Source organism: Balaenoptera ricei, chromosome 10 (assembly GCF_028023285.1).
Source record: "Balaenoptera ricei isolate mBalRic1 chromosome 10, mBalRic1.hap2, whole genome shotgun sequence".
In the NCBI taxonomy this organism is placed as follows: domain Eukaryota; kingdom Metazoa; phylum Chordata; class Mammalia; order Artiodactyla; family Balaenopteridae; genus Balaenoptera; species Balaenoptera ricei.
The window spans coordinates 80539725-80567082 of NC_082648.1; the positions used below are offsets into that span (position 1 = coordinate 80539725).

At 44.1% G+C, this 27358-nt stretch overlaps 1 protein-coding gene across 3 annotated transcripts in view; it reads right to left on the reverse strand.

Moving 5' to 3' along the window:
• TMCC3 (transmembrane and coiled-coil domain family 3) overlaps nucleotides 1-27358 on the reverse strand; it is a 439356-nt gene that overhangs the window by 154056 nt on the left and 257942 nt on the right. The gene's annotated exons all lie outside the window — the stretch shown is intronic.

Genomic DNA, 27358 nt, shown 5'->3' on the forward strand with positions numbered 1-27358 from the left:
GTGACCTGAATGGGAAGGAAATCCAAAAACGAGGGGATATATGTATACATATAGCTGATTCACTTTGCTGTAAAGTAGAAACTAACACAATATTGTAAAGCAACTATACTCCAATAAAAATTTAAAAAAAAAGAAACCGAGCCTCAGAAGACTTACGTAAAGTGACAGAATCTCAATCAGAAACTGGGACTTTCTAAGTCTGAGTGTCTCCCTTTATCCCACATTCCTTCCTCATTCTACTTTGGGAAACAACATAAATTCCTGAGAAGTTAAATAAAAATACAAGATTTAATGTTTAAAAAAAAACCCAGAATACCTCCTTACCATGGTTTACCAGCCCAATGTAACCCAGCCTTGACCACCTCTCTCAGCCTTGTCTCTCACTTACATTCTCCTACTCAGGCCTCCTGTCTGCTCCTTCAATGTGCCAGGCTTTCTCTCACCCTAGTCTTCACTCTTGCTGTTGCCTCCACCTGGAGCATTCTTTCCCCCAGAAGTTCACACAGCTGGTTCATTCTTGAGAGCTCAGTTGTGATTTTCTCACTTATCACCATCTGAGATCACCTCCTTGACTTATATTCTCCCTGTCAATCAGTCAACTCCAAGGGGAGATCTGTTTTGCTCACTGTACCACCCGGAACAGTGACTGACACATGTAGCAACTTAATATTTGTTGAAGGAATGAACTCTATGACTTCAAAATGTCGGTGATTTCCCCAAAACACGACTTCATAACCCATTCTGGTTTTATAATCCATAGGTTTATAGAAATGTTTAAACCCATCCACATTTTCATCCTAGATCAGCTGGCGGGATAAGACTAAACAAGATGAAATGTAATAAAAACAACTGTGAAGCCTACAAAATATTGGGGGGTGGGGGAAATGGGAGGTGGAGTGAGGGGATAGGGCTGAAAAAAATACAAGTAACATAATATTTAAAGTAGACTTGGAGGGAGTAATTATAAATGACTTTTAACTCAGTATGACTTGTTGGAGGGATGCAGCTACCAAAAACATGACCTTCTGTGCAATGGAGGTTTTCAAGCAAAAAGGGGAAAACTACTTCTTGGACATACTTTATTAACAAAAATAGCTAGCGTTTCTCAAAATGAACATTTGAGAAATTGTTCTGTAAAGGATAATAAAGTTTTATCTGTTACACATGTGGCATGATTTTTCCCCATTATCATTTATCTTTTACTCTATATGATGTTTTTCTATACGGCTTTTAAATCATGTATTCAAATCTCTCAGTATTTTCCCTTAAAGTTTAGTAATTTAGAAGTACTGACTCTGAAATCATACTTGTTTGGTTTGAATTCTGGCACCACCACTTGTTCGAGCTTGGGAAAATTACTTAAACTCTCTGTGCCTCAATTTTATCATCTGGAAAATGGGAAGAATAAATAGTAAATACAAAAAAAAATGTCTAGCATTTACCAAGGGTATAATATGAAGTAGGCACTGTAGTGAAAGCTTTACATGAAATATCTCATTTAATCTTCAAAATACTATTATGGAAGAGGCACTATTAATACTTCTTATTTCATAGATGAGAGAAATATAGTTCAAAGGAGTCAGGTAACTTGCCCAAATTTACAGAATTAGTATGTGTTAGAGTCAGGATTCACGAGTCCAAAGCCTGGTTTTTAAACTTAATTCACTACTGCACCAGCTTTTACTGATTATCCTGGACACAGCGAAGGGTTGGTAAGAAAGCACTACCTGCTCTTAAGAAGCTGTGGGATTCAGCGATGCAGCTGGGCCTGTGCAGCCTGCTAAAGCTTATGACCCATAAACCGGAAGATGAAGCCCTTAATTTATAACTGTAGAATATCCACGTGTTCATTAGCTCCCCAAACACCACTAATGACTAATTACTAATACACTAATTACACCAGTAATTCAGGCTTCACATTTCAAAAATCATCTGACTCTTCCTTCTCCTTCATCTTCATCTCTAATGATTCATAAAGTCCAGCTATCAATTCTTCTAATTTTTCTTTTTATAATTATTGTATTGCAAAAGAAAAACACCTACTCATGGTAAGACAGTCGAATGCTATAAAAAGATAGATAATAAAAAGTAAGTCTCCCTCCCATTCTACACCCCAAGTGCCCTTTTCTGGAGACAACTGTTACTGATAAAACCCACACAAATGGGAAAGGGAATGACAGGATCAGATGCGGGTCACTCTGGATATAGTGCAGGGAGGATTAGGGTGAGGCTAAACACCAAGGGATGAGCATGGAGGCTACTGCAATGGTTCTGGTGGCTAATGATGAGATCATGAAATAGGACCATGGCAACCTGAAGAATCTGTGAGATACATGGGGGATGGGTCATTTAGAGGTAGCAGTGCTTGGATTTGGGGATGAAAGAGAGTGAAGAGTCTGGGATGACTCCTGCATGCTTGGCTTGATATTGGTGTTGTTTCCCTGAGATCAGAATATGAAGAACCAGTTCACAAGTTCAGCCAAGGATGCATTCATGGCATCTGGGAGATAGAGGAGACAGACAGAAATGAGGGTCTAGAGCTCAAGAGAGAAGTCAGGCTGCAGCCAAAGGGGGCTGTTGGTGCCAGGCACAGGATGAGAGCGCTGAGGGAGCCGCCTGAGCTGGGTGAGAGCATCACTATCTTGAGGGACAGGCAGAGGAAGCACCACCTCCGGTGCCGTGACCGTCGCATGGACAACACAGGGCTCTCCAGAAACCTATTTTTACCTGGAGACATATTTTGGCACTTGGTTATATTCAGTTCTGTTGTGTGCCTCTATCATTTCATATATGTATGTCCTGCTGCCCTGTAACATTTGCCATCCGTTCAAAGGTAGAGACTTGGCAGGTTTCATGCATAAGGGATGCAGCTTTTCTTTTGGTCATTTTAGTCACATTTTCTTAAATTAGGACATGTAGCCACTTGCAGTCAGACTGCGTCTGAACAATATAACAACGGGGGGTGGGGGGGGCTTGAAATGTGCATGCTCTGCTCACTTTGCTGCCTTGTGTTTCTGCCGCAGCCAAGAGAAGAACTACCTCAGTCCAACCTAGGCTGAGAATAAGCACATGAATGGAGCACAATCGCCCCGGCTGACCCACAGACACGCGAGGGAGCAATAAATGCTTATTGTCTATTACCTGGCACTGAGATTTTGTGGTTGTTATGCAACAGTTGTTCCTTTTCTTTGTATACGATGAAATGTTTAGATCTTAAATACATCTTCAATTGGTTTTGACAAAGGTATTCACCTGTGTAACTCACACCCCTGGCAAGACACAGAACACTGCCATAACCCCAGAAAGCGACCTGTTGGTCCTTCTGAGTCAATCCCCACCTCACGCCCAAAAGCAAACACTGATTTACTCTATCATCATAGCTTAGTTTTAAGACTTCTATCATTGCAACCTAGTTTTGTGGTAAGTTGATAAGGACCAGGGATCAGCCAAATCCAGCCCATGGCCCATTTTTGTATGACCCATGAGCTAAGAATGGTTTTTATATTTTTAAACAGTTTAAAAAATATCAAAAGAGGAATAATACTTTGTGACATGTGAAAATTTTATGCACTTCAAATTTCAGTGCCTATGATTAAGTTTTACTGGCACGCAGCCAGCTCCGTTTATTTACATATCTATGGCTGCTTCTGCACTACAGCTGCAGAGTTGAGTAGCTGAGACTTGAGAACATATGCCCCAAAAGCCCGAAGTATTTACTGCCTGGCCCATCCCAGAAAAAGTCTACCCATCCCCCACTAGGGAACTTGCCTCTCTCTCCATCACACATGTGGATCCAAGTGCTGAAGCCAGAGTTGAAAACCAGGTGTTCTGAGTGCTGTTTTAATTGCGTTCATTCAAATCACACATACGAATCATACATGTTCATGAAAAGTCTAAATACTGTCAAAATACACAGTGTGGAAAGTGAGAGCCTCTCATAAGCCCAGCTCTCAGGGAGAACACTCTAAGATTTCAAAGAAAACTAAAGCTAAGTTACAACTAATGTGTAATCGTCATTGTCCTGTATCATTTTCATATGAGGGTTGGCATCACTAAGATCTGTTGTTACTGAAACAGAAGGAGCGAAGCTGTAAATAGGAACAGGCCAAAATCAGATGGAAGAGGCAGGGTGAGTGCCAACATCTCACCTGGAACTACAAGGGGAGACAGGAAAGAGTCAGATCCCCAGAGTCACACTGCATTAAATGCCCAATTCCAGCCAGGCTAGACTCACAAGTCCATGGGCACATCAGGCATCCACGGAAAAAAGCAGCGGTCCCAAAGCGGGACCTGAGCCACGACACACTGTGCTGGCTGGAGTTTGCCAGATTAGAGTTGTGCATGGCTGCCTTAGAAACAGCGTGGATCTTATCCTAGAATGCAAAGTATGCTCCTTCTTAGCTAATAAACTGCAATGCTATTCTTCTGCTGGGAACATTGGTAGCACTTACATTATGCTTTTAGGAACTACACCATCTGGAGACACCCTTGAAGTATATGGCTTTGGTCAATAACTCCAACTCTAGAAGCCCATCTCTTCAAGTTTTGCCCAACTACCTCAGCCTTCTTTAATGGAAATACTTCCCTTTTTCACTGAATGATTTCTTCTCTAATTAAGAACCATTTCGCTATTCTAGAAGGGATGGGGGGTTGGGGGGAATGATAGATCTGAATATCTGCAGGGCTTTTGTTATGCTGAGTGGCAAACACAAGTAGGGATCAGAGTACAATTTTAGGGACAACAGTAGAAAAGCTGACGCCATCTTCTCATCCCTTTAAGTATATGCTGCACCACTATTAAAAATGATTACTTCAAAGGGTATCAATTTATTAGCCAGCTGTGGAGGTCCACATGATTCTGTTTGTTTTCTGGGTGGGGAGTGGTTGATGAGTATCTCAGGAAACCTATGGATTCATTCCCCAGAAAAACACACATGTGCACCACCCCCCCCCCCCCCACACACACACAAATTCATGGGGCTTTCAGGCTCTGAGTGCCTGGCTAGGGATCCCAAGTTTAAAAAACTCAACTATAGGAGATGAGTGTACCTTGAGGGGCTGTAGTAGAGACAGTCTAAAATGACAATGTTCTCACAGTCTGACTACCTGTGGAGTTTGCCCCAGATGCACTGGACTTCAGACCATGGTTTTTTGGGGATAAAATGACTAAGCAGGCTCCTAATTTGTAGCTTAGCTGGCCTTTGGGGGAAAAAAATGCAAGTATTTGATTTGAGAGTGAATAAGTTGGTATTTTAATATTGTGTGTGCCTGCATGTGTAGGTGCATGTAGATGTGTGTGTTGTGTGTGTGTATGTGTGTGTGTGTGTTTACATCAGTCCGCCCCTGAGGACGGATCATCCATTCGCTCAGGTACCGTCCTCCCAGGTTGAGCAGCTGAGGCGAATTCAACCAGGTAAGAGCCAGCTGATGGGGCCCCAGGCGGCTTGCCCCTGGGGAGCTCTGTTAACCACTTCCCACCTACAACTGCCCCATCCGCATGGCCACCATCAAGTTGAAGACACCAGCCCACGTTGAGGCCTTTCCAGCAGCTGTGAACAGTTCCAGTGCCTTCTAATCACAGAGGACTGATCTGCTGCTTACCGCGAAACCTCCTTAAACTACATCCCGCTGTGTGGCCTAAAGGGGATTACCAGCTGTCGTGGAGCTTTTATCTTTCCACCTACCCAGCAGCAGACAGGAGAGCTCAAAATGTGACAGAAATAAGAACTAAGAGTAAAGAAATTCCCAGAGGGGTGAGTCTGTCTCTCTCTGAGGCACTGAAAGCATCCTACACAAAAGTAAAACATGAATCTTGGGTTTCCTGAATTCTCCTCTGTCTTTTCTTGGCTGAAAGCATGAGACTGATAAGTCAGTGTCTGCCAACTGCTCGCTCTGGCCAGCAAAGAAAATCAGATGGGGAAAGGCAGGCGCCTGAGCATGGGCCTGCTAGCAGGCAAACACGCACACGCCAGGCATGGGGAGAAAGGAAAGAAAAGGCCACCACCACCCTTCCTGACTTTTCAGAGACAGGCCTACAATTGTTTCGGAGGGTAGTCCAGACAACACAGGAACTCCTGAGAGTTCAGCTAAGGAAAGAGCACATGTACATTCCACGGGATCATCAGAGCCGGCTCTATTTCTATGTTCATGTCCACAAAGAGACCGGCCAAGGGTCCTGCTGTCCTATGGCAGCAAAGGCCAGGCTGCCACCAGCACTCTGGGTTATCTTCCTGGGTCTGACATCTATTCCAGGAACCCTTGGGACCAAGAGACTGATAGCAGAGGAAGAAAAAAAGAACGTTTTATAGTGCAAAGCCCCAAATCACCCCCAAATAACTTTTAAAAATGTGCATTGTTTAAAATCTTCCAGTGGATTCCCACTTCCCTAAGGATAAATTCTCAGTTCCCTATGTTGGCCTTTACGTAGGGAGGTTCATGTACTTTAACGTTCCAAATAGGAGCACTTTCGAGAGTGAAAGACACTGCTATTCATAATAATGCTGGGACAACAGCCGTAAACCAGGACCGGCTCCTCTGAGAGACCAGACTCTGGGCATACTGTGATTTAGCTCTGGGACCCACCCTCTTCCCTCTCACCATCTGTCTGCAGGCTTTCTCCTCCAGTTTCCTGGAAGGAGCCGGTTTTCCCTCACCTCCTCACCCTTGACATGCACTTTCCTCTCCCCATTCCACATATTTGCAGCTTCCTCACCTGCCCCACTCCTACTCATCCTTCTTCAGCCTCAGTCTGGACATCACACGGGCAGGGAGGCCTCCTCTGACCCCTGAGACAAGGTTGGCTCCCTCTTACGGGCTCCCAGGGCACCCAGAACACCCCTGTGATAGCAGATCACATCTGCGATCTTTATTTAGTGTCTACGGCTGCCTTCTGGAACTAACATATTGTTTGGCCTCTGGGTTGGGGCAGCTCGGATCCTTGCACCAGGCCTGACACAAGGAGGTGCTGGATCATTCCAGTCTCACCTAGGGCACCCCTTTGAGATGCTTCCCTTAGCTCCCGCACCATCCCCAAGCCATGGAAGTGAAGGGCCATCCCGAGTGCTCCCGGGACCCCAGGCTGCCTCTGACACACGCCGCTGACATGACCCGCTCAGCACTCTGAGCCCCTTCGAGGCAGAGACTGTGGTCCATTCATCCAGGCGCAGTGTGGTTGATGAGGAGGAGGCTGGGAAACAACGAGAGGGCCACGATCCCTTGTCTGAAACCTTGGGTCCAGATACGTTTCAGAATTCAGAATTTTTCATTTGAAAATGATAATATGATGCAATAGTGCCAGTGGAGCTGGGGCAGCATCCTGTAATCTGCCACACTGATATTTCTGCAGCAAAATGTGTGAATATTCACACTAAGTGGCTAAATACAGCCTCAAAATATCCTCACAGCCTTTCGGGTCAGGCTTTGAAAGTCATTGAGTTCAGAGCAGGTCAGAATTTTCTGCCAAAATTATGAAGAAATTTTGGTTGTCAAGAGCTTTTGGGTTTTTTTAATTGTGGAAAAGAGACTATGGACTCATGACAGCTTACATTTCATGAATACTCATCTTCCAGGCGCTGTTCCAAGTTTATATACAATTATATATAATGTAATATATTCTCTATATATTACATTAATATATGTTATAAATAGTATATATATGCTGTATCTATAAAATCTCATTTAATGCTCAAAACCATCCTATAACGTAAGTGTCATCACTTTATTTTTCAGATAAGGAAACTGAGGCACAGAGAGGACAAGGAACACGCAGAAGGTAAGCAGCAGATCACAAAACCAACACACGCTCCACAGCTGGTGCCCAGCGATCACTGAGTAAATGAATCAATGAAACTCGAGTGTGCATGTGTTACACATAGCAAGGTGAAGCAGTTAAGCAGCATAACTGCTGACGTGGCCTTGTCAGTTCCTTGGGGTTATCTGTCTCAAACCTCTTTTCTAGGCATTGCTTCTACCTCAACTTAAATGTTTACTGAAAGTGCGTTACAAGTAGCCCAGGCCCCTGGACACAGATCCTGCCTGACGCAGAGGCAGGCTCCTGGCTCAAATTAGGGCAATTGTGACAATTCCCTGAGACTTGGGAACTGGCATCACAAAGTCCTTCTCTTCTGGGTGCCTGCACAATAAAACACAAATGTGTTTCAGACGAAAACAGGAAAAACCATAGAGAGCCTAAATATCCAAATCCAGCCTGACATATTTTAGTGTGTAGCCTACGATTTCTTTTTAAATAAAACATTGGCTGGCGCACAGGAACTAGCAGGCCAGTGGGGGCTGCCTCTGCTGATACTTAACTAACGACTGTCGAGTCATTTGGCAATTAAATCATTCAACCAAGGCTTACTGTGCACCTACTGTGGGCCAGGTACTCTGCTAAGCAGATGATAAACAAGACAGGTGTGGTGCACGCCCTCCCAGGTCACACGACTACAGTGCAAAGTCAAATAGCAACAGTGTGAGTGTCATGATCCAGAGAATATATGGGGAGCAGACAGAATACACAACAGTAGATTTAAACCAATTTGTAATTGGATATGAAGTGGAACAAAAATTAATTATACTATTTATGAGCTGTTCAAGTTTAATTCCAACAAATTTAGATTATAAAACTAAACGATTGTGAAGAATTACTGACGCAAGCAGTAGAGATATGTGCACCGAGTCATTCTAATGCTCCCACGTCAAGCACGGACCATCCAGACTGACTGTTCTCATTAACAGAAGATTAACAGGATTTGCATATATATTGTGAATGTTTGATTAAATAGCTCAATAGTGGAAAAACTAATACAATTTGGGAGTATGGTTTCCAGAAAACACTTAGTCCAGCCAATATCTTTTGTCCATTTAGAGTCAGGGTTATCTCCAGTGTAAAACTGAATTCTGCAGAAAGCACTTTGCAAAAGTATTAGAACACTTCTGAATTTCAAGAGAAAAAAGAAAAAAAGCGTTCATGGCAAGAGTTAAATATGATTGAGTAGCTGGGGCAACAGAAACACATTTGATGTAACATATGACAGACCCTGTTAGCTGTGAATGCACTTACTCTTACTCCTTTCTTTCTTGTAAACATAACCCCAATTTTGTTCAGTACTCTACCATGCCGTGCTAAATAGACTCTTTCCCGGCCACCCTTGAAGTCACAGATGTCCATAGATCATGGTTCTGGTGAATAAAACCTAAGTAAAAGTCTGTTTCTGGTTCCTAATAAAAGGAGACAGTTGGCAAGAGGAACCCTTTTCTTACCCTTCTTCTCACCTAGATGTAGACATGATGCCGGAGCTGTAGCCACCACGCTGTCACCCTGAGGATGAAAGCCAACATGCCAAGTGGCTCTGATGAGGAGTTGAACCAGCCTACCTCTAGACTTCATATTATGTGAGGAAAAAACACACTCTTATTTGTTTTAACCACTGTTCTTCGATATTTCTGTTCTTTGCAACCAAACATTACTAATAGAATAGAACAAGACAGAAGGTTGTACTTAAAAGTTTGAACCTTGGGCAACTGTAGCTACCAAGACCCAGAATTCTCTGTAATTAGGGACCCAGTGCAGATAGCAGGAAATAACCAGTCTGGTGTGGAGCAGCATAAAATACTGATCATCGTGGGACACCAAGTCAGGATGGTGGCAGAGGCTGTTGGTTGTTACTCAGTGTATGTCCCTGTCTTCTTTCTCACCAACATGCCCTTTCCCAGCCCCAGGGCAAGTCCCATTTCAGTCACCTGGTTAAAGCTTAATAGGACCGGAAAGTTATTGATAGTTCAGGGGCTGTGCTCTGCCAACTGTGTAGACAGTTAAGCTTCTTCCAGCCTCCACCTTAGATACAAGCGATTTCGATATGGGGTGCAGACTTAACCTGGTTTACTTCAGGGCATGTCCAATTGCACTGTCAGGACCTCCAGGCCTTTTTCTTTTTCTTTTTTTTTTTTGGTAGAAGTAGGGTTCTAGGTGTCTGGTATATTTGATACAAGGTTATTACTATTTTTGGACTCAATGGCAGCTTTTTAAGTAGACACCACAGAGGTAGATACATTTCCCCTGAACCTAATGACCTCACCTTTCCCCCCTTTTGAATTTGAGAAGCAGTCTACGCTTTTTAACTCACTCTTGTGTTAACGCTTTGTTTGTAAATAATAAAACCTTATTTATTTATTTTTTCTTAAAAAGAAGGCATGGAGGGGCGTCTTGGAGAACAAGGCATACTCAGAAATTCTAAGGCTGGAGAAAACCAAGAGCTGAGGTTTCTTAGATGGGCAGGTAGGTGTGGGAGGGTTCTGTGTCTCACACACTGAGGCCTGACTTTTATTCCAATGGCATTGAGGAGCCACTGAAGGAGTTTAATCAAGGAACTGAAATAACCAGATTTTTTTATTTAGAAAGATCACATGGCTTGCACTACAGGGAAGCAAATTGCAAGGTGGCACAAGAGGCCAGTTACAAATTAGTAAGAAATGATGCAGGCCTGAATTAAGGCCATGGCAATGGACAAACTCGAGAGGCATTAAGGGCAAGCGTTTCATGCCCGATTAGATTTATTTGGTACAGGACAGGAGAGCAATAAGGCGGCTGGCAGATTTAACAGGGGGCAGTTGTTGATATCATTCACAGAGAGAGAGAATGCGGGGGGGGGGGGTTCAGGTGAATGGGGGTGCCTCAGGGGTGACAGGCAGATGGCACACGCAGTTTTGTGCACAGTGGGACATCTCTTGGAGATATACTGCTAGGCAGCAGAATACATGGGTCAGGCACTCAGATCTGAACAGTAACTAAATTTCAATGCAAACGGATAGCAATTGAAGTCATGGGACTTACTGAGCTTATCTAAAGAAAATGAGTAAAATGGGAAGATGCATCAGTGAAATCACAAAGAACACTAATAGCAGGGATGGATGAAAGCAGCAGCAACCACAAAGAAGGGAACGGCCAGCGGGGCTGAGACAGAATCATGGAGGAGGTGGGGTGGGGAGCAGGATGGGAAGCCCGGGGAGGAAGCTGGAAGGACTGAGTGGTCTGCAGGGTCCACCACTAGAGAGAGTAGAGCTCACGCTGACGGCTCAGGGTTGCTCTTCCCCAGCATAAATGGGCTTTGACTCACCCCAAGTGTGCGTGTGACCCTGCTCCCCTGCCACGGCTAACCGGTCAGGAGGTGATTGCTGACCCACGCACAGAAACCAGCCCTGGGAGCCTGGAGTGCCCCCCGCCCCTGCCACGTGGACCGGGAAGCAAGCAGGCTGAGGACGGGGGGCGGGCAGCAACAGAGTGCCCTGGTCTGGGAAGACATCTCCTCGCGTTCTGATAAATGACTGTTATGTTAATGTTGGTTCCGGCTGGTTTCTCTTACTTGTAACTATAAAAATCCCAATCTATATCCAACCAGACAGGCAGAAATACAAAAGGCTATACTGCCTGACAGAATGAAATATGGGCTCAATGGAAATACAAGGGGTGGCTGTGGAGTTCAGGAGGAGGGGAGATTACTTTGGGCTGGGTTTAGGGAACGCTTCCAGAAGGGAGGTGGCATCTGGGCTGGCACGATAAGTATTAGGAGGATTTTCAGGGGAAAGAAGGGAAAGAGTGCACTCTAGCTGAAGGACCAGCACCAGCAAACACAGAGAAGCAGGAACTCAGCGGAGCGTTTGGGCAAACATCTGTGGTGGCCAAGCCTCTGCCGGTCTCCTGCCGGTTCACTCTGGCACTGGCACATGCTCCAGGACCCTACAAAGGCTCCCCGCCCTCCCTCCGCAGCCGGGCCACCCCATCACAGCTCTTCCCGCGCTGTCTGTGAAGTGTGCTCCGTTCGCGGGTCTGTGTCCCTCACCAGACAGGAGGCACTCATCCATTTACCTCTGTGTGTCCTGGGCCTGGTGTGGGGCCTGGCACAACTGGGGGCTCAGTACAGACTTGGTACTGTCGAGCAACCTCTACTCATTTAGAGGAGGGGGGGCATGTAAGCCTGAGGAGGGAGGCTGGCGTCCCGTTCCCAGGACCTGCAGTAGCAGGGAGGCTGACACCCAAGGTTGGCTTGGATGATTTCCGGGTGCAGGAACATTAAAACAACTTAATTTCTTTCTTTTTTTTGAGTGTGGTAAAATATACATAACATAAAAGTAACCATTTTAAGTGTCCAGTTCAGTGGCATTAAGTGCATTTATGCTGTTGTGCAAACATCACCACTATGGATCCCCAGAACTTTTCATCTTCGCAAACTGCAACTCTGTACCCATTAAACACTAACTCCCATTCCCGCCTCCCCCCACCTACCTGTACCCACCACACCACTTTCTGTCTCCATCAAGTTTATTATTCTAGGCACCTCAGGAAGTGGAATCCTACAGTAACAGACCTTTTGGAAACAACTTACGTTTAAATGTGCTTTAAACTGTAAACATTTACCAAGTGTTATCGCTTCCTCCTCATGAGGTGGGCAGGGCAAGGACCATGGCTCCAGTTTTGGAGGCTGGGGAAGCTAGGGCTCAGGAAAGTTAAATGATTTGCCCAAGCCTCGGCTTCAAGGGATCACAGTGCCCCATGCCCCACGAAGTGCCAGGCTCGGCTAACCCTCTCACACACTCCAGGGAGGCTGCTTCCAAATCTGGACTGCTGGAAGGCCATTATCCCAACCCACACCCCATACCAGCGGGCCTTCCTTTTCTGTGCCCGTAGGTGGGTGGTATGAGCACTTCACTAAGGATTAGCAATCAGAACAGGAAATAGCCAATGCAGTAGAGTGGAGACAAGGATTTAACCTTAGGCCAGGGTATGTCTTTCTATGGTCAATGCTCCCTGCTCCCTGCTCAGGAAGGAGACAGCTCAGAGAGGTCAAAGCCATTGCCAGCGTGAATTATTCATCTGCACACTTGTTTGCAGTCCACCTGAGTAGGCAGCGCAGTAGAGTCAGGGCAGAAAGTGTTAAATGATTAATCCTCCTCCTGCCTGAGTCCCCGGCTCCTGGGCCGGCTCTCTTACTACTGAACATCTGGAAAAAGGTCTTGCTTTCCATTCTCAGGTCAAAAGGTTTGCTCACTTTTGTTTTCTGCACAGTAATGGTCAACCCTAATGACCTATTTGCAAGCTGCCAAGAGATGTAAGGTTTCTTTAGGTTGGTTAGTTTGCTGGAATTAGAAATGGTTCAAGCTGTGCATTCATTATTTTCTAAATCAATGTAAAAAGCTCTTAGTGAGCCTAAAGAAAATGAGTCTCATGCATTCTGTTCTCATCAATACCTACTAAAATAATTTATCAGGTGTTTGTGTGTGTGTGTGTACGCGCATACACAGGATCTAACCTTAAAAGCTGGAGACAATTGTTAAAACATACTCGTACTTTTTATCTGCCTCTAAATTTACCTGCAGGACAGAATCAAAAGCTAATTAGTTTGACCCCATGTGGCTCAGCTGTGCTTAAGACCTAAGGAAGATTATGTCTTAGAATTTAAGGATTTCCCTTTGGGCTGGTTTAAAGGTGGAAATCCTGTCTCACCTTAAGACTCTGTAAGTAAACTGGAGTGGCTGGGGGACAGGTATGGAGGAGGAGCCAAGGAGACTGAAGAAGGAGCCTGGGAGCTGGAGCAGGAAGACCTAGATTGACAACCTGCTACCCACTCACTACACGGTGCTCTAGGGCAAGTCGCTTTATCTGAGCCTCAGTTTCCTCATCTGTGAAAAGGGATCATAAGTTTATCTACAAAGGAGGGACAGTGCAGAGAGTAAATAAAATAAGAACTGTAATAGCAGCAACAACTCACTGAGTGCTCACAGTGAGTCAGGCACCCTTCGGTGGAAAAATTACCGTAAGGGACTTTACAAACATTAATTGTAATAACTTTATTATTGTTGTTCTTTATTGACAATTCAAAGGGCTTCAATAAGTTTAGAGAATGTGGGCAGGTTTCTTCCACTTTATTCTTATTTTAAAAGTTTAAAATCCCATACTGTTTGAGTACCAAGGGTCTCATCTCCCAAATGCCACTTTGAGCCCATAAGGATCTCCTTCCCTTCTGTCCTCTCTTTGAGGGAAGAGGGGAGAAACTGGACCAGGAGGAAGAGGACGAGGAGCTAATATATATTAACTGAGGTGCCAAACTTCTGTGGCCAGAAACTTAACCAGCTGCTGGGTGTACAAAGATAACAAATAGGAGTAATGTTAAGATCTATCACTGTGCTTTTTCCTCCCCTTTGTATTTGAGGGCTGATGGGTTGCCAGCGTGCAGAGGGGGACCTGGAAGCTAGCGGTGAATGGCCAGCCGCAGAGCCCCCCATGGTTGTTGCCAACACACCATCCTGAGAAGCCAGGCAGCACCAGAGGCATTTCTGCCACTACCCCCCAGGGAGCAGGCCGGCCCGGGCACAGACAGGGACCCCGAAGGCTCAGTACGCGGCCCCTTATCCCGGCCACCATGCAGCCACGAACCCACTCTTCCCTGCTAGTCTCAGGTGCCCCCTTAAGGAGGAGCTGGAGGGGGGACAGGGCTCTGAAAGACGGAGGCCTCCAGACAAAACCAAGTTACCTAAAGAGCCCATTTCAGCTGCTGGATGAGACAAAGTTATCCAAATGCAGTAAGACTTGGTTTTCCTCTGTCACCCACTGTGGGTGAGAAGAGGAGCTCAAGTGAAGACTGAGTTCTCTCTAGAAAAATAAGTTTTCTTTGCAAACACAGGCGGTGTGAATAAATCCAATATTAATACCCTGCAGCCCTCAGACACGTGCTTTGGGAAAGGCTGTAATTACTTTCCTCTGCCTGGGCAGCTTCCCCCATCTTTCTGCACCCCTCTTCCTAGCTAATAGCCTTTTCACATGCTGGCTTGGCATGACTTCCTGAGGGAAACCTCCCTTGGAATACACCCCCATCCCCAAGGCCAGGTCAGTGCTCACCCCCTTCTCCCCATACAGCCATGTTCCCAAGCCTGCCCTTATCAAAGCAGGGATCCCCCTGTGTTGTAAGTGCTTGTTTATTCGTTTGCCTCCCCAGCCTGTGTAAACTTTTCAAGTCAAGCACTATGTCTTGTTCACCATTATATTCTCGGTGCCTAACACAGTGTCTGACAATAAATATATGCTCAATACCAATGGATGCCATTTTGCAGCAACATGGATGTAACTAGAGATTATCATACAAAGTGAAGTAAGTCAGACAGAGACAACTACCATAAGATATCATTTATACGTGGAATCGAAAACATGGCACAAATGAACCTATCTGCAAAACAGAAATAGACTCACAGACACAGAGAACAGACTTGTGGTTGCCAAGGGGGAGGGGGGGAGGGAGAGGGATGGACTGGGAGTTTGGGGTTGGTAGATGCAAACTATGACATTTAGAATGGGCAAACAACAAGGTCCTAATAGCACAGGGAATTATACTCAGTGTACTGTGATAAACCATAATGGAAAAGAATATAGAAAAAGAACGTCTATATGTGTGTAACACTGAGTCACTTTGCTGTACAGCAGAGATTGGCACAGCACTGTATATCAACTATACGTCAATAAAAGTAAATAAATAAATACATAAATGTAATTACTGACCAATTAAAAAAATATATCAATTGACAAGTGACTCACTGATGTCCCTGCAAGGAATATGTACCACCTTAGGTATCAACAATTTGAATGTGGGAAGACAACTGTCTGTCAGGGAATGCCAAGCACAATACAGAAGGAAGATGAGGAAGCTGGGATGTGGTTGGTTAGGAGGTTTTATTTTATTTAATTAATTAATTTATTTTAATTAATTAATTAATTAATTTTTGGCTGTGTTGGGTCTTCGTTGCAGTGCGCAGGCCTCTCACTGTGGTGGCTTCTCTTGCTGTGGAGCATGAGCTCTAGGCGCGTGGGCTTCAGTAGTTGTGGCACGTGGGCTCAGCAGTAGTGGCTCACAGGCTCTAGAGCGCAGGCTCAGTAGCTGCGGCCCACGGGCTTAGTTGCTCCACAGCACGTGGGATCTTCCCAGACTAGGGCTCGAACCCGTGCCCCCTGCATTGGCAGGCGGATTCTTAACCACTGCGCCACCAGGGAAGTCCTGGTTAGGAGTTTTTAAAAGACCATGCTCATTTTGAAAAGGGTCCAGAGCTAAAGCAATGTGTTTTTTTTTTAAAGCATAGTGTAAATCTCCATACATGCCACACCTGGCACCTGGCCAAGTTCCACCTCTAACTGGATGTGGGACTTGGGGCAAATTCCTCATCTTACTTGAGTTACATGTAATCCCATCATCAGAGCTTCAGGGTTCTTAAGGTGATGACAGAGAGTTAAAGAGAGTTCTTTTAACTCTGTATTGTAGAAAACTTTGAAAATATAAAATAAGAAAATGAAGTATTCTGGAGTAGAATTTTGGAGTATTTCTTTCTGGTTTTCTAAAATTCATGTAACTACCCTCTTTGTGTTACATATTCTAATGAACCCCATGTCCATGGACAGCTGCCACCTCTGGGTACCTCTACTTCCCCTGCCCCATCAGCTCCCATTCACTCTAGGGCCCAAGGAGGCATCTGGAATTGGCTGTCCCCAAAGGTATCAGAGGGTATACTGTCACGTAGGGCTTCTCATATTTATTTCCAGTAAGTATTTTGTTACCAGTCTTTTAAATGTTATTCAAGTTTTTTTTTTCTTGTGAAAAATTTCAAAGATAAACAAGGTGAAAGGAATAGTATAAAGAACCCCATATACTCCTCACCCATCTTATTGCGTATCCTCCCACACATTGTGTGTGTGTTGGAGCATTTTAAAGCAGATACTATGTATCATATCTTAAACACAGTTTTTAACTGTCCCTGTGTCCTGAGGCTGCCTTCGGAAGGGACAGAACCTCAGAAATGCACAGAACATATAAAGAGCACCGGGGGTAAAGGTTGCTTGGGGCTGCCCACTCTGACAGCAGCACACTGTTTTTTTCTCACTGACCTGCACAAAAGGGAAAGCTTCCAATTAACTGCTTAAAAACACATTCAGGGCTTCCCTGATGGCGCAGTGGTTGAGAATCTGCCTGCCAATGCAGGGGACACAGGTTCGAGCCCTGGTCTGGGAGGATCCCACATGCTGCGGAGCAACTGGGCCCATGAGCCACAGTTACTGAGCCTGCGCGTCTGGAGCCTGTGCTCCGCAACGAGAGAGGCCGCGATAGTGAGAGGCCCGCGCACCGCGATGAAGAGTGGCCCCCACTTGCCGCAACTAGAGAAAGCCCTCGCACAGAAACGAAGACCCAACACAGCCATAAATAAATAAATAAATAAATAAATAAATAAATAAATAAATAAAAATAAATAAAATTAAAAAAAAAAAACAAAAAACACATTCAGAGCAAACAAAGCCTTTGATCCCTGTGTTAAACTTAGAAGGAACCAGGCAATTTTCCAAAGACATCAGGCTCCAAACAGTAATAAGCCAGGTCAAATGGACATTTCTGCCTGATTCCCAGTTATTTCAGTTGTCACCTCTCTGGTTACTTAATTTCCCTGCTTCATTCCATCTGGATTGTGGAAGGAGCCTTGTTCACTAACCGGCACTGCCTTTTCTTTTTCCTCACGTGAACAAAAGGGGAGTATTAATTACAGGTGTCCTGACAGCAAGTGAGAGAACACGGGATCTCGTCTAGACACGGAGGGAAGGGGCTCTGGGCTCTCTGAATGCTGACCCAGTCAGGGACGGACACACAGACATAACTGAGACTTGCCCAAGCCCAGTGCCTGGAACACGGCAAGCACGAAATGAACTAATGAATGAATGAGTAGGAACTAAAGACGCTGGAAGGCCGGTGAAATGAATGCTGGAGCCTGGACCACCCAGGCCAGGTATTGGGAGCAACAAGCAACTAAAACAAAACCTAAAAAACAACACATTAAAATGAGTTTCAAAAATGTATCACCTCCACTGTGGGGTTTTTTCTTTTTCTTTCTGTCATTTATTTTTTCCCCCATTGTGATGTTTGGCAATGTTAAATTTAAAATGTAGTTTTAAATAAAGTTTGGACTTACTTGTAAAAAAAAAAAAAAAGTATCACCTCAACACAAGAGTTACTTTCTTTCTTCCACTGAATTTCTAAGTCTTGGTCCTCGGTAGATTCATTTCTACACAGCTGAAATCACGGCATATGGGCAATTTTATACGTGCTCTTCCTCACTTAACATATCAAACACATCCCCAGAATTCTTTTAAATGGCTGCACGGTTTGTAAGTATGCCTGTAAACCCAAACGCAATTCTCTGCTCTATTCCTTTCCTCTTTCTTCAGTTATCCATCTTTTTTTTTTTAGAGGAGGAGTCCTGAAAACTGCTCTTTTTGCCTTACCTCCATCCCCTCTTGCCAAGAGGCACCTGACCACTGAGGTCCCCCTGCTCTAGGAACTGGCACGTGCTAATGCCTCTGCAGGTAACACTGCCACAGCCCACTCTCCACCTGGCCTCTTCCTACCTCCATTTCAGGGCTCAGATTAAGAGTCATTTATTCCAGGAAGCCTTCCTTGACCCTCCTCACTGCCGTAACTTCCTGGACTTCAAGGGTCAAGGCACTCATCACACTCTGTATATTGTAACTGTCTTATGATCTGTCAGGTCACTAGAACGCGAGCAGAAGCCATTTTTCTGAGCCTTGTTAGCCGGGTGGTCTTGTCTCCCTTGAGCCTTAGTTTTCTCATCTGTAGGAGGAGATAGTTATGCAGTCTCTCCCACCTACCAACAAGGATGCTGTGAAGATCACATGAGGCAGTATGGCAAAGATTCTTGGTACAGCATAAAGGGCTGTAACAATGTTGATAAATAGTACTGATGATATATCCGCTACCTAATTCTATGGCATAGAAAGCCGTCGCATAATTTTAACTTTTCGAGGATCACAGATGAATAGTGATAGCTAACATTTACTGAATGTTTATGGACACTGTACCAGGCAGTTTATATGCATTTTCTCATTTTATCCTCATGCAAATGAATGGGGTAAGATCTCTTATTATTCTCATCTTCCAGAGGCTCAGAAGACTACATTATTTTCCTGGGGCCGCACTGCTTTGGAATAGGATGCTACGGACTCAGTGCAAGCCTCTCCTCAAAAAATGCCCACACCCACATCCATACAAAATAGTGCATACAATTTCCAGAAGTTCGTGGATCCCCTAAAGCCCATGTTCTTTGGGCCCCTGTTCAAGGTCCTGCATGCAGAAAAGTGAATTTTGCAGAAAAGTTCTGCAAAACAAAGTAAAAAGATTTACACACTTCACAGATCTGGGTGGTTATGAGAATAAACTGTGTCAGCAAGAATTCTAGAGCCTGGGAACAGGTGGTAAATCCTGAAGTCTCAGCAGACATTGTTTCCTTGGCAATTTAAGTCACTGGATGATTGAATACTCCTGGCCCAAAAGCCACATGGCATGAATATTGCACTCTGATAAATCAGGTGCTGAGAGAAGCTGATGGTGCCAGCTGTCAAACTCCAGCCACCAGCAGCAATGGCCAGAGCCTTCAGGGTGTATATAGTTTCTGAAGACACTCACTGCTTGACGGAGTCCACAAACTGGAAAAGCAACTGCTATCAGAACGTAAGAGGCCGCAAGGAACCAAAGTGGGAACAGAAACAAGAGTTTGTCGAACCATCTGGCTTCGGCCTGTCCTCATCTCAGAAAGGCTTTGGAAACGGTGAGGCGTCACCGTGGGTGTAAGAAGTGCACGCGTCTCACACCGAGGAGGGTGAGAGACAGCAGCCCGGTCACCAGGCATGGCGAAACCCATCCCCCTGCAGAAAAATCCTTGGGACTGTGCCTCAAGTCAAAATAAGCAATTAAAATGTAAAAGCAAACTCGTGGGCCAGACTGCATTTTTCAGCGTGGCACCGTGTGGGCAAAGCCTCAGAGACCACCTGGGAATGGACTGAGAGGAGCCAAAACGGTTGCCATGGTGAAGGCTCCCAGAACCAAGGAACAAAGGCTTAGGGAGTGTGTGGCTTAGAGAAAAGCAGCCTGCTGGGTACTGTGAAGTGTGACAGTCCTCACAAAGACAGTGGTGGAAACTGGCTGTTGAGATCCACTCAGGAGAGAGAGCAAAGGGAATGTGGCTGAGGAACTGGTGGGGGTTAGGGTTTGGGAGAGCAGCCTGAGGGAGTTCCCTGCCCCGGCAACGGTCAGGTGTGGAACTAAGCTACCAAGGAAACACACAGACACACACACACAGACACACACACACACACACACACACACACACACACACACACACGAGAGTGGTGCTGAGCAGCCCCCTAAGTGTCAAGGAGGCAGACCCCTACACACACACACACACACGAGAGTGGTGCTGAGCAGCCCCCTAAGTGTCAAGGAGGCAGACCCCTCCTTGGAAACAAAGTTTATTTTGCTTTTAACAAAGGGCATGAGGGTCCTCTATCAAACATAATGTTACTGGTCCACCAGTTCAACTTGTACCAGTGCAAAGAGGGAGGAAATTATAGGCCTCAAATTCCTTACCAGTAATTCTGAAACCCTGAAAGTTCTGAATTATGAAAGCTTTTTCCTAAGTGTGTGCAACTCATCTGGTAACAAAAATCTGACCCGAAGTGACACATATTTATAGTCTTTCCTTAATAACAGTAAGTTGAACCACAGATATATTAACATGTCTGATTGCAGAGCACGACCCCAGTCCCACTGGGGGTCTGATGCAACATAAGATGTAATAAGCAAAGCATTTCCTTACAAATTTCAGATAAGTGATTATGGACATGTATCTCCTTTTCTACACATCAGTAGAAATGAAAGAAATGTTTGACCATTTGGGATGGGATGAATATAATCAAAAAGAAACCTACAAGATCTTGTTTAGACTCTTGGTAGGAACATGGCTTTGGGGAAATTTGTGGGTCCTCATAGGGTCCATGGAGGAGCCTATCCTTATGTTTCTGGTCCTAGTTTGGAGTTTACCTATGACGTTTAATTCTGTTAAACTCTAGCCCTGCACCCACATAAATCCAAAGCAACACCAGGCTTTCCATGCATGTAGCGAAATCTGGAAGCCTTTCTACCTCGATGGTAAGAATGGATAACAAGTCGGCCATTGCCTGCTCCTCCCCCAAAAGCAAGTGAACTGGGGACTTAATCCCTTTCATCTCTAAGGGTCCATGATTTTAAAAGAGAATAAAATGAAGTAAAAGATCAGGTGTTTTCTTGAGGATGTGAAGAGTGTTTTCAATGAACAAAGGGACCCAGCTTTTCTATCAGATGATCTACGTTTCCTCTTCCATAGCAGAAGGACCATTTTGGGCGCCTGGAGACAGGAAAGAGGATCAAAAAAGGGAGTAAAGATGGTTTATTAACAAAAAGACTTGGATTCAAAGCCACACACTGCCACTTAATAGCTGTGTGACCTTGGAAAGTTTACCTCCCTGAGGCCAAATATCATCTAGAACCTGGAGGAAAACAATATTTTCCTCATAGGGTTTTTACGAGGATTAAACGACACGTAAAACATCCAATATATAGTAGCTATTATTATGGCTGCAATTAGATTCTGGAACTTGAACAGGGCCTGGCTTCACTTCTTATCTGACCAGCTTGCCTGGCTCGGCAGAATGCAGGGGATATTGACTTCATGAGCACAGAGCCAGAGGATAACAAACACACAGAACAACAAGTCACATTAGTAAACCAATCTCCCTCAGCTAATAACTGCTTCCCAGGCTCCTGCATTTGCTTTGTTGGAGGAACTAAATAGGTCCTGAAGGCTATGAAACCGAATCTTCTAGAAGAGTGTGAATTTCATCAGAATCAGAGTTTCTGTTAAGGGCCTGGTACTGTGAGAGAGTCCATTCAAAGCCAACCCTTTTAAAGAAGGCTAAGCCAAACAATACATAGGTCACACTGGAATCGATTAGAGGCACTTCCGTAACTTGGCATGTTTTCTGAGGCTTATCTTACTCCACCCATCCTGTCAGGTGACAAACATTCACTGAGATGCACTATACACCATATTAAGTGCTGGGGCACAAAGATGAAAAGATATGGTCCCTTCCTCTTTAGGAACTCAGGCTTGCAGGTGAGACAGACACATGCATCAGTTAGTATGGTCATGCTGTCAGTGCTAATGAGAGAGGCATGTGTGAACAGACCATCTAAAATAAACAAAGATCGATCTTTTGTATTTCCTTAATGTAAGGTATTTCCATAATGTTGGAATTTTATATAGTGAACATGGGTTACTTGTGAAATCAGAAAAAAAAAAAAACCTTATAGGAAAAATAAAGAGCTCAGTGATGGAGTGGTGAGACAGATTACCTAACAAACATTCTGATACTGGGGTGAGTGCCAATATTTGGGAACGAACCAGAACTTTGGTGGGACCCTTGAGAAGAAAGGAGGGGCACCCACGCTGCCTGAGGTAAAGGTGACGAGTCAGGCTTCCCTAAGAAAGTGACACTGAAGGTGAGACAAAGACTTAATGATGGTGGTGAGAGTGTAAATTAGCATAAGTATAGCCTCTTTAGAGAGCAATCTCTAAATATTTATCAGTATTTAAAATGTGCAGACCCCTTGACCCAGAAGTTCCTCTTCTACTGAGAAGAATTCCAGGAAACATACACAAAGGTCTGTGTAAAAAGATGTTTACTGCATCACCGTACATGATAAGATGACACTGGAAATGACTTAAATGTCCACCAAGAGGGGATTGTTTAAATAAAGTATGATGTACACCAGAATATAACCATGAAAAAAATGAAATAAAACTTACATATAGCATATTAAGTTTTAAAAGGCAAGCTATAGAATAGTGTGATCTTATTTTTGTAGAAATAATTTTATATATATTTTGTTTGTATATGAATAGGGAAAGTCTGAAAAGATACACAACAAGCCATATGAGGCATATTAGAGCTGGTGGGGTAGGGAGAGGGATGAGGAGAGGGAATTTCATATTCTCACTTTCTCTGGATTTACGTTTTTGTGATGATATATTCCTTTTATATTTAAAAAAAGATTTTAAAAAGAGTTTATTAATTCGACAGTTATGAGTACAAAAAAGCAGAGATTTTAGAGAGTGTGTATTCAGAAACAGTTTATCATTGCTTGAATACAGGAGGCATGCGAGTAGGTGATGGGATCTAGAGAAGACTTCAAAGAAGAAGAAACAGAAATGAGGGGTTTGCCTTGGAGAATGGGAGGACAGTCTTGGGGGAAACACAGTGAGAGGGGTGAACCAGTACACAGCACAAGCACTGAAGGATATTCTTCAAACAGACAAGAACACTACGGAGAAAAGTGGACCAGGGATTTTCAAGAATGGAAAGTAGGCAGCATCTGAAGAGCAGACGTATATCCTTTTAAAGGAGAGCATCTATTAAAAGGATTAAAAACTAAATTTTCACTAAATCCCTACTATAACTTTGCTCGTTTGGCCACAGGGAGAAGCAGAGGGAGAGAGAAAATTTTTTTAAGCAACAGAACAAGCTAGAACAGAAGTAATTAAAATGCCAATTTACTCACAAATTGTTCCATTACAAATACCAGTGACAAAACGGAAAAGCCTTCGAAAGCAAACCTGTCGTCCAAGGTGAGTTTTAGACCAAACTCCAGCCTCTCCTTTCTGGTTCTTTCTCCTTGCTGGATCTCACTTACCTCATTCCCCTTGTGGAACCCTATCTTTCTCTCAGAAAGATCTAAGGTAAGTGGTTTATACTTCAATATGAATTTACAGTCGTTCTTACCTTTCAACATATTTTAAGACATTCATAACATGCTATTAATGACAGAGGCAGGTTACAACACCATGTATAGCACGTAATCCCACTTTTGTTAAGCAATACAGACACACATATAAAGAATATAAATTGAAAAATGTTAAGCAATTTATATACACACACCCATACCCCAACATACAAACTGAAAACTGTCTGTAATTCTCTTCAAGATACTCTAGCATAAACAGTGTGATATATATGTGTGAGTTTTAATTTATAACCTAGGAGTAAGCAGTTAGTTAGCATTTGAAAGACTCTAAAGTTGACACTCCAGAGGTGGCTATTATAAGGCTTCAACTACCTTTATCTTCGATCAATATCAGAGGGTTTGTTAATAACTATAATGGATATTGGAAATGGTTTTCATTGATAAAAAGACAGGTGTTGAAAACACATGGATCAGCCTGAAATACAATACAGGCAACTAGGCCATGACCAGGCTATGAGAACTAGGCAAGCCCAGCTGCCTACATCCCTCCAGCTCACGTGAAGGTGGGTTCCGTGACCTGAGCAGCCTAGGAGGCCGGCTGAACCCTACAGCCGCAGTGCTGACACTGCACGCCCCACAGGCTTTCGCTCAAGGTGCTCCTCTGAGTGTCTAGAAGGCCAGGAGTCAGGGGCTCACCAGCAACTCCCAGCACGGGCTGTGTGCCTGTTTGGTGACGCATGTTTGTCCCTGTAGCAGGATTTGGTTCAGAGAACGGCTTGTGATTTACCCTTCTACCTCTTAGGGAGGCTGTGGGAGTGGAGACCCATGGTCCTCAACTCCAAGGATCTGTAATCATTGGAGGCAACTGATACCTTCCAAGCATGAGCTTATTAATTGTGAACTACTGAGCTGGCTTTGCTCCGTGTGCAACCAATGCGTCATATGCCAGAACTTCAGCAGTGATTACCTATGGATGGTGGGACCATGTGACTCCCACCCACGCTTCTCCAGTGAGCTTTCTAATTTTTCCTGTAATGAACAGGTAGTATGCGTTTTCTAAATAATAAATACATAAAAGGAAACAAACTGCAGAGACAGCACTGTCACCACCTGCTGGCAAACACTTAGAAAGACCACTCAGTTTAATGCAGACCCATTAACAGTAAACAGCAGATTTGTAGTTCTACTCATTGGTTTCAAGTTGTTTTTAACTCAGAAGGGTAACATTTGGGTTATTTGGGGAAAAGATCACCTCTTGTCATGGACGACATACTTTAAAGTAGGAAGCTCTCTTTAAGCATATTACATTAAAAGAATTCTGACTTCCCAAAGAAAAATATAGTTCTGTTGACTGTGGTCTAAGTGTAAAGAAAATCATACTCTGCTGGATGTAACATTATTCATTTGGTCGTCTGTCTAATAGTCTATATGTTCTTAAATGCATCCCTCCCAAATATCAATATCTAGGGTAAAATATATGTCTACTGGAACCTTCTTCACAAAAACATCTATTACTGGATGGCCATAAGTTAGGTCTATATTCTCCTACTAGTTGTCAATCTGCATTGCCTCCTGACTTTTTCCCATTGCCCTATGGCATTCCCATGTCTCCATCAGCACCATCTATTGCCACTACTGTGCGACACTGTCTGAACAGAAAGTATAAAGATAGCCTTTACCAGTACTACTACCCATGTGCTGTGTAATAATCTGGAGGTTTACTTCTCAGGGCACCATTTCCCAAACAAATGTTCTCCTATATCTTCATTCATGCTTTTCTTACCACAGGATCACATATCCTTACCATCTCCCCGCCACCCCACACCATCTTCTCAGGGCCCATATCAAATGTCAACAAAGCCTTGTTTAATTTCTCCACCAAGAAGTAAATGTTTCTTGCTCTGTGGTCCTAGAATATCGTGTTGATCCCTGTCTAGCAGTACTTGTTTCACCCTAACATACACGATATTGTTGCAAACGTGAGTTGTATGAATGAGCAGACATGGACACACGCCATTCACGGAGCACCCCTCCCACCGTGAGGCTTGACAGGGGCTCCATAAATATCCACTGAGTATTTGCTGAGTTGAAAGTGTGGACCTTTGATTACATGGCTCAGATGTGAACAGCCGCTGACTTGGACATGTGCACACACACAAACACACATATATACCATGGATATAACCAGCTCAGACGGTGAGAGATGATACCAACCACACAGTAAGAATGTCGCCAAGGGCAGCAGCTTCAAATGCAAACACTGACCATGGGTTACATCCAGTTTAAATTGTTTTAAGGGTCTGGTTCTTTGGATGTTTTTAATCAGGCACTTGCCAAAACTGACTCAATCAGTAAGCTATAATCTCTCCAGTCTTAATATCTCTGCTGAACTTCTAACAGGAATGTAAGAGTCTTAGCCTCAGGGTTTGGGTTCTATAAGCAAAGCAAATTCGGCACAGACAAAAATGGAAGGAAAGGGCAGCAGCTACAATGACGCTGCCACAGGACAACTTCTTCTTGGGCCGTTGCCTGGTGACAGAGACCTCCTGGTGTTTAGCAGCCCTTGACTTGTGGATCCTTCCACAGATGACCGGCCTGTCTCTCCCCTGCCAACCTCTGCTCTCTTCCTTACCCGGCCCCAAACACCTCACCTCAGGGAACAGGAAGGAAGGCTGCTGCCCTCAGAATGTCCATTCTGCCACCTCAGAGCCACCAGCCTCAGACCCCTCCCAACCCTTTCTTCCCTCCAACTGAAGATGCTACAGGAACATCCCACCTGCCCCCCACCGTCTCCTTCTCCCATTACACCCCACATGCACTACTGATCATTTTTATAAATTATTTACGCATCTTCTTTCGTTATAAATATGGTACTTGGAATCCCTACTTGAAATAAATGGAAAACACACAAATCCTTTTAACAGAAAGGATGGGGACCAGGGGACCACTGCGTGCACATGCGCGCGCGCACACACACACACACACACACACACACACACACACACAATGGCTATTCACACAGGGCACACAAGATTTTACCTGCAACTATTAAATCCACTCTCCACGCTGGAAAGGACCACAAAGGTCCTCTAATTTCAGTGGGGCCCAGACTTTCGGATTCCAAGGCAAGTGAAACTGCCTCCTCCACACCATCATCCCTACATAATTAAAAGGGAAGGAATAATATGGAGCTGCCAACACTTTATTTTGCCAAGTTGAGGACTTTTAAAACTCACCATCTATTTTGGAAAAGGATACTTTAATACCAAAAAAGGACATGCTATCAGAATGATAATGATTAAATTTAGCTTTATGAAACTGACTTCATTTACTCTGTCATGGACCTGAACTGGTTTGGGGATGGACTCTGGGGAACCAGTGACCTTCTAGACTATTCCAAAATTTCAGATCCTCCAAGGACCAAAATTTCAGACATTCAAGAATCACCACCATATCATAACTGTACATTATTTCCTTACTATTTTTCATTAAATAAACACACATTTTTACTTATACAGTTTTATTTTAAAAGAAAACTTTGGATCAAGTCCATACAGGAAAAATCAATATCCCTTGCCACAGATGAAAGCAACCACGAATGAATGCAATAAAAACAAAGCATGTTATTAAATTCCAGCTAGATAGTGTTGCCTGATCTCTCTCTGCATTGCCAAGGGAGACTGGCAAGTGTTAGAGCAGTTATTAAA